The sequence below is a fragment of the Eucalyptus grandis genome, chromosome 1 (genome assembly GCF_016545825.1).
Source record: "Eucalyptus grandis isolate ANBG69807.140 chromosome 1, ASM1654582v1, whole genome shotgun sequence".
Taxonomy (NCBI): domain Eukaryota; kingdom Viridiplantae; phylum Streptophyta; class Magnoliopsida; order Myrtales; family Myrtaceae; genus Eucalyptus; species Eucalyptus grandis.
In genome coordinates this window covers 36,237,167-36,249,729 of record NC_052612.1, presented here as the reverse complement: position 1 = coordinate 36,249,729, position 12,563 = coordinate 36,237,167, and positions in this window count along the sequence as shown.

Sequence of the window (12,563 nt, the reverse complement as noted above, 5' to 3'; positions counted from 1 at the left end):
CGTGTGGAAACTTCAATTGAGACTAGTGCATTGTCATGGAGTACATAGATAGAAGCATTGAAGCAGGCATCATCCAGTGGACAAGGATGGGCATATCCCGGAGTGAAGAAGACGCTAGTGGTGCAACTTGGACATGTCCTCGTCATACACTAGAATAACATGCAATGAGAACACTCAAACTCGACATCAGATACTTGAGTGATCAAGGACTTTAAACATAGTTTTACCAGCATCGGTCAACAACAAAGGAACAAATCCAAGTGTCAAAGTCATTCATATATTTGAAAAGCTGGACCGACAAGGTTTGATTTTCATGTAGCATTGTCCAATATTCTTATGGTCCTTACTCTTGTCTAAGGTAGACTAGAGGTCAGTATCTTCAACAAAATGTGCTCGTTCCAAGCATGCTGAGCTGACCTGTTCGTCAAGGGACTAAACTCTAGAGCAACGCATTGATTTTTTTTCCCCAATTCATATATATGTAACATCATGGTTGTGTGCCTTTACTGGAAAAACCTTATAGACTTTGTCGTGGCCATAGATGTTGGCGTGAAGAGACCTCTCTGGTTGGACTTGGAGCGATTGGTACTTGGCGCTGTGTCCATTATAATTTTTTACTGTTTTATCAATTCCTATACATATGCCACTTTCTTTATGGGATTAGATTTACTGGTGGGCCTTATATTTTAGCCTGAAAATCAAAATCCCCTCTACTTTTTTAAAGTATCTCTCTGCTATTTAAAAGTATGGTAAAAGCCATAAACTATGACATTTGTGAAATATTTACCCCAAACTTTTTTTTGTAATATTAAAAATCCCAAACTTTTCTTTTGTAATATTAAAAATCCCAAACTTTTACCTATGTGACACATTTGTCTCAAAATATTACAGTGTCACACATTTACTCCACACTTTTGTTTTGTGACATAAAAAACCTCAAACTTTTCTTTTGTGACACAAAATACCTCAAAATTTTTTCTATGACACAAAATTTTTGGGGTAGATGTGTGACTTGACTATAAGTATGGGGTTTTTGATGTTACAAAACAAAATTTTAGGGTTTTGATGTAACAAAAGTATAAGTTTGGGCTTTTTGGTGTCGAAAAAAAAAGTTTCGGGTAAATGTATTACTACACGTGTACGAGTTTGGGATTTTTGATGTTACAAAAAAAATTGGAATAAATGTGTCACGGTTAATAAAGTTCGAAATTTTTTTGTGGGATAAGTACACTAATGGTGCCATAAGTTGTGTACTGCGCTCACTTTGGTGCCAAAAGTTTCCGCTGGATCACTTAAGTGTCAAATCGGAGAACAAACGATCACTTTGGTGCCGCCGACGACAAATTCCGGCCAAAATGATTACGTGGCTTTTATATTTAAAAAAAAAAAATCAAGAAGCCTTTTAAGCAACGTCGTTTTCCATATTCCTTAAGAAAATGATGTCGTTTTGCTGTCCTACGTGGATAGCCTCACAAAAACGACGCCTTTCTTTTTTAATTTGGAGATTGAAATTAGGGTTTTTTTGTCCGCCGTCGCTCAGCCGCTGTCGCTTGGCTGCCGTCCCTCGGCCACTGTCACTTGGCCGCCGTCCCTCGGCCACCGTCGCTCAACCACCATCCCTCGACCTCCATGATAGTTGCTTGCCACAACAAGACAAAAGAAACAAAAAAAATGAATAGAAAATCCCGAGAGAGAGGGAGGTGTCGACAATGAGGGCAGAGGAGGGGATGGTGGGGCCATGGCCGCCGCCTTCGTAGCAACTAGCTTCGCTGACAACCTCTGTGGCGTTCCAGATCTTCGCGGTTACCATTGGCCGGATCGCTCGTGCTTCTGGAGATTCTTCGAGCTCGCGTTTCCTCTGCACCCAACGATATTCCTTGGGAAAATGCGGTGGTGGGGTCGAGATTCGAGGATTTGAAAGGTTGATAAGGTGATTGAAAATGGGGGAAAACTACTGGGGGAGGGCGGAGGCGAATGCATGGTTTCTTTTTTGGAAAATTACTGGTGTTGTTGGTTCTGCGCTGCTGGCGTTGCTGGTTCGGCGCTGTTGGTGTTGCTGGATCTGTTTGGGGAAGAAGACGACACAAAACGGCGTCGTTTTGGTGTTAGGATGCTAAAACGACGTCGTTTGAAGGCCTAAGTGATCCAATGGAAACTCCGGCGAGCCACATCAGCATAAGAAATTAATAAAAAAAAATGTCACGTCAAATTTTCGGCCGATCAGATCGGCATTGGCACCAAAGTGAGCATTTTTCAAATTTTTTGGCACTTAAATGATCTGACGGAAACTTTTGGCATCAAAGTGAGCGCCGTACACAACTTATGTCACCATTAGTGTACTTATCCCTTTTTTGTGGCTTTTTCCCTTAGAAGTATCACCACTAATCATTATGTTATACTTTGCCATTCAATTTTTATGAACAAGATGCCAGCGTACCTATTGTGTGGTACTCTACTCATATAATTATTTTAGGAAAAACAGGTGCTAAATTAGGCAACATAAACATTAAGTTAGCCATGGCCAATGCCAACTCTAAGTTAGCATTGGCCATGGCTATTAAGCTCAAGCTCGCAGATGGCCATGGGCACGATGTCTATTTGAGTCACAAAGCTTGAGCCATGGCTACTTAATCTTTGAGCTCGTGGCGTTGCCGCATGAGCTTTGATCTTGTAGCAGTCATATTTGCTCAAGTCATGAGCCACGGAGCTCACGATCCATAGCTAATCAATTGTTTGTTGTGAGTCGATACAAATAGTAGTGTTTTTGCATTAGTATAGGCAATATATTTTGTGGGTTTTTGTTTTCGTAAAATGAAGGACCTTAAAAGGAGAGACAGGCTACATTTGGAGGAAGAAATAAAAATCCTCAACAAATAAAATAAAAATTCAAGTCAGAAAATAGGTAATAGTGTTCCAACACAACGACAACCAATGGCACTTAAGTGCAAGAACGGTTTCGAATAAAAAGAAATGTAAAATCACCGAAAACTCTAAATTATATTTATTGTGATATATTTATTCCGAACTTATTTTATGACACCAAAAACTCCAAATTCATACTTATTTTGCATATTTACTCTAAACTTATATAATGTGCCACCTAAAACTTCAAATTTGTATGATGTGACATATTAACCCCAAAAAATTTGGTGTTATAGAAAATTTTTTTTAGGGTAAATGTGTCACATGAGTATAAATTTAGAGTTTTTGGTGTCACTAAAAATAGTTTAGAGTAAATGTATCATAGTCGACAAAATTTGGAGTTTTTGTGATTTTTTTCCTCAAAAGAAATTAAAAGAATGAGTTTGATTGTTGAGCAAAAGTAGAGAGACTGTTTATCAATGCCTTGATCTTTTAAATTATTGTGGAATCTAACTAATCGAACAATAAAATAAACAAAATAAGAAAATAAACTGGACACCAAATTTAAATAATTTTTTTGATGTGACATATGTCCATGGAGAGAGCAGCAAAGAATTCCACTCTTGATCAAGCAATTCAATGAAAATTACAACCAAACTCAAAGTTACTCAAACACTCTCATGTTTTCCAATCTCCAATTATGCTCAATAATTCATGTAGTATTTAGTCTTATAATTCCTCACGAAATAATCTCTTAGTCTCAAAAAGGAATTAAATAGATCCTCACAAGATTTAATTAAGTCCAACACATAAGCTATTAATGTTATTCCATGAAGAACCCACTACCAAACCTCCAGTGCCAATTGGCCGTCACTAACGAATATAGAACTTCCCTTGACATTCACTAAAATCTACACTTTAATATTTCTTCATAACCAACGAGCAATCCACAATTGTATATTTATGAATAGGGTAATTTCATAATAAATCATGAACCGGTTCACTTGTAATAAATTTATCTAAAACTTTGATATACTTATAACAAATTTACCCTCCATTAATTTCCTTCAAATTTTATCATCAAATTGTTAAATTGAATGACATTTGTCAATTAATGTTGTATCAGTTTGGGATTTTACTCTCTATTTACGAAGGACATGCTAGTTTAGGATTTTTTATGGTTAAAAAATTTCTTTAAGGTAAATTTATCATAGGTGTACAAATTTGAATTTTTTATGGTAAAAAATTTAGATTTTGGTAAATTTGTTATGATCGGAGTATTATATGAGAGAACAAGGAAGTATAAGAGATTAACAGATCTATAAGAATAGAGAATGTATGAAGAATGTATAAAAACTTAAATAAAATTGTGAGAATTAAAAATAATGTAAAGACCAAAGGCAATATATAAAATATAAAGTAAGAGTATGCATGAACAAAAACCAACCATGAAGGTGGTATGAACTTGTATTATATAAAGCTGAAAAGCTGAAATTACATGTATTGAAGGATGCAGAAACTAAAGTATCAAGTCATTCACTAGGGCGGTAATCCACACTCCAGGGAGTATTGATGTTTGTATTACAAGAAATGATTAACCAACTATCATGTAAGTTGGTAACCTTGTATAAAACTATGTATATGAAAAACTAACTTACTTTGAAACCAAGGGATACAAGGTAAGAGAGCTTGGAGATGGAAGAGATGAGGGTGAAGATGGAAGAGATGATGGTTTACAAGTGAGAGAGGAAGGAAAAGGAGAGAAATTTGGAAAATTTCGAGTCCCTTCCTCTTGTGTCGAGAGGGTGTATTTATAATGGGTGCTACAGTAAAAGTGCTACAGTGCTGAACAGTGTAAAGTGAACAGTATTGAGTGAACAGTATAAAGTAAATAGTGAATAGTGAACATTGTATGAACAGTGTATGCCTATCTTGCTACAGTGTATAGCATTTGCGCCGCTGTAACAGTGCCGGCATGTGATGTCTTTAATTTTAATCTCTGTCTATGTTGATCTCGTAGCAGTCGTCTTCACTGGTGTTTCCACTGTAATGTGACTATGAGGATCCGTCTGGATTGTCTTGAGATTTGAAAGATCCACATTGTGATCCTTCCGCTTTAGAAAGCATTGTTCTGAGGATGTTGTGGTATTCCTCCTTGCTCTGGACTGCAGCCGTGTCTTTGCACTTGGATTTTTCTTGTAAAAATATGTATTTGATGGGACCGTGGTTGTTTGATTTTTCTGGCTATTTAGCCATGTCATAACCACAGTCTCAGATCCTCGTTCATGTCTATTGAATCCATCCCATCATTTGGTCTTGTATTTTTGGACGAGAATTGGTATTAAATCGATGGATGTAATATATTCAAACTCCCAAGCTGTTACCCATGATATTTTAAATATTATGAAGAAATGCATAAGGCATTGGAACCTTGAATCATGTTGATTTGGTACAAAATGTTTACAAAATGTTTGGTATCCTTGATTGACTGTGGGGTGTAGTATGATGTCCAAAGGATCAAAGAACTCCCACCAGGAGCTAAACCAATTTGGTAGGCTTTGTCTTGGGAAGTTGTCTTTGAAGAATACTAGACAGGTATGCTGGAAATTTGTATTTTGTCTATAGAAGACATTTCACCAGGCTTGTTGGTAGTCCCAGTAGGTATACGAGGAGGAATATGGTAGGATTTGGGTAAGTCTAGTTTGGAATTTTTTCGGTGTATGAGGTGAATATCATCGGTGTAAGGGGTGAATGACTTTACTGATGGATATAGTGGAGTATAGAATGTTTTCTGTATTGTTTTTGTCAGCAAAGTGAGTAAACCTTGCTAATTCTGTCTTCACTAAGATTTGCTCACAATAAGCAAGAGTTTTGTTTGCATTGTGTGGTTTGAAAAACCAGTTTTTTGGGAAGATGTTTTTTGCGAATTTGTTTGGATTTTCATCGTTAAATCCATCTTCTACAGTCAGTATTTTTTGAAAAGATCTTTTGGGGAAATTTTTTGATCTTTGAGAATAAGGGGTTGCCTGTGGCCTAATGACCACCTCATTCGAAATTCTTTTGTTTTCCACTTGTTTTTGTGTAGTAAGTGGAGAATGATTGTTGCTTACCTCGATGGCACTATATGGTTCTTTTTTTACTGTTTTTTTGTAAAGACTGGGCAAGTAACAAATTGTTTCTTTTGGTAGTATGTTTGCTAGTTGATTAAAGGTTATCATGGGTTCAGATGATATGGGTTCTATTTTCAAAGGTGTTTGGTGTTGTTGTAGAATGTTTGGTTATTTTCTGCCATTTGGAGCCATGTCTTGATGTTTGTCAAGCCTGTTGGCTTTGGTGGTGTATTGGAGGAGGTTTTGGCAATGGCTTTGCCTTTGCCTTTGTCTTTTTTGGATCTTGGCATGATTGTATCCCCTGTAAAAATTCTCTTGTGAGAAAATCAGGTAATAAATTTGAAGAACCATTTATAAATTCAATGTCGAAATCGAATACTGAAAGTATGGCTTGCCATCTGGCAAAAATCTGTTTTGATGCAATGTTTAAAACGTCTTTTTGTAAAACGTTTTTGGCTGATTTGCAATCAATTCTCAAGAGAAATTTTCGATTTAATAAATCTCCTTGGAATTTTGATATAGACAAAACTATAGCAAGCATTTCTTTTTTGATTGTCAAATAATTTTGTTGAGTGGAATTCCATTATTTTGATATAAACTGAACAACTTGTTCTTTGTTGTTATTAACTTGTTTGAGAATGCCACCATATCCTAATTCTGAAGCATTTGTTTCAACTATTTTGAAAGTGGAAGGGTTAGCAAGGTGTAAGCATAGTATATCTTTCACATGCATTTTTATTTGTTTGATAATGTCTGTATGGACAGAGGTCCAGGGTGGAGGATCCTTACTTAACCTTTTTTTTTGGTAAAGATCCTTACTTAACCTTTGATGTAAAGGTTAACAAAGAATATTTATATTGGGAAAGAAATCTAAAATATAATTGAGACTACCCAAAAACCTTTGTAATTGAGTTTTGTCTTTAATCTCATCTAGGAATTTATCAGTAAAAGAGATTGATCTTTCTATAGGAGTGATGGTGCTTAAATGAATGTAATGACCTAAGAATCTAATCTTGGTTTTGAAGAGTGCAATTTTAGTAGGAGAGACTACAAGACCGTTTTGTATGATTATTTTTATGAAAGTAGCTAAATGTTTGAAATGCTGTTCTATATTGGAAAGGAATACTAGAACATCATCTATATAAACTATGATGTAATCTGAATAAGGATTGAAAACCTCGTTCATAATTCTTTGGAATTCTAAAGGGGCATTGTTGAGGCCGAATGGCATAACATTCCATTCATATTGGCCAAAAGAAACTGTAAATGCTGTCTTGTATTTATCCTTTTTACTAACCTGTATTTGCCAAAATCCTGACTTCATGTCAAATTTTGAAAATATTTTTGATCTACGAAGTCTGTTTAGCAAATCTTTTTTATTGGGTATAGGATATCTTATCCACCTAAGGGTTGTATTAAGAGGTTTATAATTAATAACTAACCTGGGAACTCCTCTTTCTAGTTCAGCGTTTTTATTGACATAAAAAGCATAACAACTCCATGGTGATTGGCTTTTTCTTATAATTTTTTTATTCAAGAGATCTTGTATTTCTGCTTGACAGAATTTCAAAACTTCTTGATTCATTTGTGTTGGGCAAGCTTTGGTAGGTATTTTGTTTTCAGAAAAATCTTGTTCATAAAGTAAATCAACGATATACTTCTTTCTTTCCCAAAAGGCATTGGGTAGAGTAGAGCATATAGTCTTTTCTATGTGTTTTTGTAGGGAAGCTATCTTTTCTATGATGTTTGGTTTTATAAGATTTTCTTCTATTCTTTTGAATTCTAAATCTTCTTTTAAGAATTCAAGTTGGTTTTATTTGTCTTTTATAAGGCAATTTATTTCTGAAATAGAATGTTCTTGTAAAATATTTAGGCTTCTCTTCTGTGGTTTTGTTATGAAGTTGAAGGTGATTTTTCTATTTAGAGCATGGGTTTCAATACCTTCGTTAGTAACTGTAAAATGTTGGATTAATTGTATGAAATGTGTTCCAAGAATTACCTGTTGCCTCATATTTTTTACTAAAAGAAAAGATGTTTTGTAAAACATTTGATCTTTTATTATTAAGGCTTCTGGTAATTTGTATTGGATATTAAGTTTATCTCTTGAGGTTGATTTTAAAGATTTGGAAGTTTTACCAAAGTATATTGTTGGAACAAGGCCTTCTTTGATACAATTGAGATTAGCTCCTGTATCAAAGAGTGCTGTTGTTTCAATAATAAAATCATTGTTGATTTTTATCAAAATATTTATTAATTCTAGATGTTATTTCTGTTAATAACATAAGAAAGGCTAGATCCAAAGTATATGAAGTATTGGTGATTTTGTTTTGGTCTTCTAATTTTGTCTTACCTTTTATGACAATGGATTTTATGTCAGAAATCTTTTGTTTCATTTCTAACTGTATTGCTTTCAAGGCTTGAATTTCTAATTTTTGTTGTTTTATTTCATTTTGAAGGTCATTTATATTAACATGTCTGGATTGAGGTTTTTTGTTTCGATTCAAAATGTCTTTTAAACTGTAGGAAGTTTTGGGGTTGGAGGTAATATTCAAGGAAGAATGTAGTCTATCTAGGTATTCTTTCTTGGCTTATGGGTCGATGATCTTATCAGGCGGTGCTAAGGAGAAATTCTTCTTCTTTTGTTAACATGTTTATTTCAGAACAGGTTTTTCTGGAGAGGCATCTTCATAATCGGTGTCGAAGAGGAATCTATTTCATTAATCAAGACCTTCTTCCTCAAGAAGTTCATCGGAAGAAGTATCACCATTTTCTATGAAGATGTTGTTTAACCGGTTAAGAGTATTGTCATCAAAAGAGAGTTCATTTAATTTTATATTAATCCTACAATATTTTGAAATATGACCTTTTCTACCACAAGAATAGCATTTAATGTCTTTAAAATTTTTCCTATCAGTATGAGGTCTATTTTGGTTATTTTGGTGTCTTTGTTTATTCCTACGAGGTTGAGATTTGTTCTGATGTTTCTTTGTTTCTTTCTCAGAATGATAAGTTTCCTTACATTTTGGTTTTGTTTTTTCATTATAAGAGGGATCGTATTGAGCACAAAAATCTCATATACTTCTATTGGTGAGAGATTGTTCTTCCTTGAGCTATCTATATAATTTGATAGTATTACACATTTGTGTTCCTTGCCTGTAAACATAAGAGACTATTTCTCCATAAGAAAGAAGATCATAAGGTATTTGGCCATTGTATTATTCTCTAATTTTATCTCTAACTTGGTCACCTATAATTTGGGGTAAACTTGCTAAAATTTTTTCTTTCCAAAAGGGTTGACTGCAATCAGGTCTAATAAGAATCCTTTGAAGGAAGAGTTTTTTGTATTCTCTAAATCTCCCTAAGGATTTGCAGCGCATATTGGATAAGAGATCTTGGTTCCTATCTCTAATATGTGAAGGGTCTCCTATGAAGTGTTGTGAAATGGAATAGATAAGAGTATTCACTACATCTTAGATGAGATGTCCTTGATCATCATCCATGCATTGGCCAAAGTCATCGATTTTATAGGCAGTTAAAATTTATATTCTTTATTCATCGGTCAAATATTTATCCCACCAACCTTTTAGTTGTCTAGTAAATTCGGCTGCTAAAAGATTAGCAACAACATGATCAGAACATCTTGCTGTGTTTTGTAGGCATTGGCAAGCATTACCATGTTATTCAAAATATTCATGATATTGCTTTCGGCAATACCATCTATATTTCATTCATAAATGGCATCAGGAGAGTATTTATTATGTATTTTTTGTGATGATTCTTCTTGGGCGATGTCAGGTGGGGTAGCTCTATTATAATAAAGTTTTTTGGGGTTGTTTCCAATTGAGTCTGTTTACCTCAGCAAGACTGATTCATTATCAAAGTCACTAGAGGGTTTGGTCAGGGTGCTAATAGTAGGTTCGTCCATGGTGTCTTTAATAATTAGTCATTGGAATTTAGGAGTGTCTAGTATAGGAGCAGGTTCTAGCGTTGATTTCCTTAGGAGTTTTTTATTTTGTTCTATGGCTTTGGCAAACTCCGGACTAAAGTTTTTTTTAAAAATTCAAAGGCTTTAAAAATGGGTTTTTTGAGTGTATCAATTTGTGGTGTGATGAGTTGAGTAGGATTCTGGATGGTAGATTCTATCCTATTCAACTGTTTTCCTATGGTTGCCGATGTTGATTAGTATAATTGTTTTGTTCAATAACTTTGTGAGTGAAAAGAGAGTCTCCTTTGTCTGGAAGCCTAAATGGTGTAGCTGTAACCTCACTATCTCCATGTTGTATTTTTATTCTCCTAAGGGGAGGATGGTTGGATTCTATGATTTCCCCATTATCAAGTTTCCACTTATAATGATGATCTAAAACAATTATTTCTTTTGGTTCGAGGAATTGTTCTTCTAACCAATCAAAGAAAAATATATGGACTTCATATTCATATACGTAGTTGTAATATTTTTGTTTGATGTCTTTTGCTTTATCAGCAATGATTTTGAAGAACCACTTTCTGACTTGTCTGTTGTTTTTAGAATTAAATTCTTTATTAAGAAAAAATTTGTTTGGTTCAAAATGTTTTTCTAAAACATTAAGCTCGGCATCTATCATTTGCGAATAAGTAGGAGAATAATGAGGAGAATTTGTATTTTCTAGGACTGGTTCAGGCTGGTTTTGTTGGTAAACTGGCCTAGAAATCCCTGATATATTATCTAAACCACTAATTTCTGGTTCAAGTGGTGTCTCATGATTACTTCTACTGGTGGAAGGAGGTAAATGTGTTGTATCGCGTGTGGGGGTGTCTCTATGCATACTAGGAGGAGGAGTGTCTCTATGCGTACTTGGAGGGATAGTGATTATATGCGGAAGATTGGGATTAAGATCTATCGACCTTGTATAAGAAGTATGAAAAGAAGGACTAGATCTAGAATCAAATGATCTTCTAGGAAATCTAATGGTCACTCTTCCTTTTGAATGTTGGATGACATTAGTCGGACTAGTATTTTGAACAACCTATTCGGGAATTTGGTTTTCTAATTCCCATTGTTCTGGTAAAGTGACTTGGTTCCAATTAATGGATCTAAGAATGGTTGTATTAGCTCTAGAAATGTCGGTCTGGAGGAGAAGTGTTTCTCCTCTTGGACTATGTTTAAAAGCATTTTCTCCAAAGGCGGAGGACATGGCTTTATAATGGATTCTATAGACAAGAGCTAGAGGAATGGATCTATCTGCTACTTTGTAATTATGGGTTTTGATTTGGAGTGTGAGAGCTTTAAGAATATTTTTATCCTTAAGATAAACTGAGAAATTGGGATAACAATCAAAATGTATTGGTCCTTTGTAGAGACTTGTCTCTACTGTACCAAGGATGGATTCATCATAGTTCAAGAGACGTGAATCTCGCAAAACTAAGAGAATGGATGCATTAAGACCTTATTTTGTAAGAGGTTTAATTCCTACTTGGACTAGTCCTATATGAATGTAATTGTATTTTTGTTTATGCTTTTGGATGGACTCTTTATTTAAAAGATGCATTTTTTCATAAGAATTAGAAAAATGAACATCTCTTTCTTCAGTGGTTATGACATAGTCTGATTTTTTGAAAAATTTCAATTTTGATTGTTTGTATATTTCCTTAAGCTGTATTTTAGGAATTTCCCAATTTTCTATAGATTTGTTGAAATCTTCTATCCTTACTTCTTCTCTATGTATAGGACTTGGATTTGAGTCCATATGTGATAGAGAACTAGAGGAAGATGTAGATCTTCTATGTAAGCTCATACTTAAGATCGGAACTATCCCTTCTTCAGAACCGTTACAGAGCCGGTCTAACAGCCACTAAGGGATTTACGGCCTGGACCACTCTGTAGAAACAAGAAGGATGCCAACGAATGGCTCTCGATCTATGAGTATGTACAAAGACTATCTATACATTCCCACTGGCTCTGATACTATATATGTCAATTTTGGATTTTTCAAGGTGTTATTCCGTATATAATAGCCAAGTTGACCGATTGAAGAAGGAAACCCAGTCCAACTCCGATCTTTCTTGTTCGGTTGTTATGTTGACCGACTCCCATGTGGAAATTGATTTTCGTAATCTACAAGTTCTGGCCTTTTGTTGGAGTTAGCGAATCGGCAACTTAAGGTCCAAATCTGCACTTTGGACTCTCACACCAAATATGAAATCTAGATTTCCATTACCGACGTCCTTAAATATTCGGCTTTAGGATTTTCCTTAATTGACCTAGTTTCTTACAATTCATCTCTAGTCGGATTTCTTTCATGAATTCAAATTTGAGATATAATTTTAACATAAATAATCATAGAGAGAATTGATTTTTGTAGAAGCACAACTAAATAAAGATTTAAGCAGATTACACCGTCTTTTTATTGCCAAAGGAAGTTAAACATTATAATAACACCTCTAGCACTTGAGAAGGGAAAAGTATCAAAAAAGTCATAAACTTATTGCATTGGTACCAATTCAGTTCTAAATCTTTTAATTAAACCTATTCAATCCTAAGTTTTTTCACATTGGTACTAATTTAGTCTATCAACCCAATTTTGGCCGACGTGCACATCAACATTGGCCGGCCAG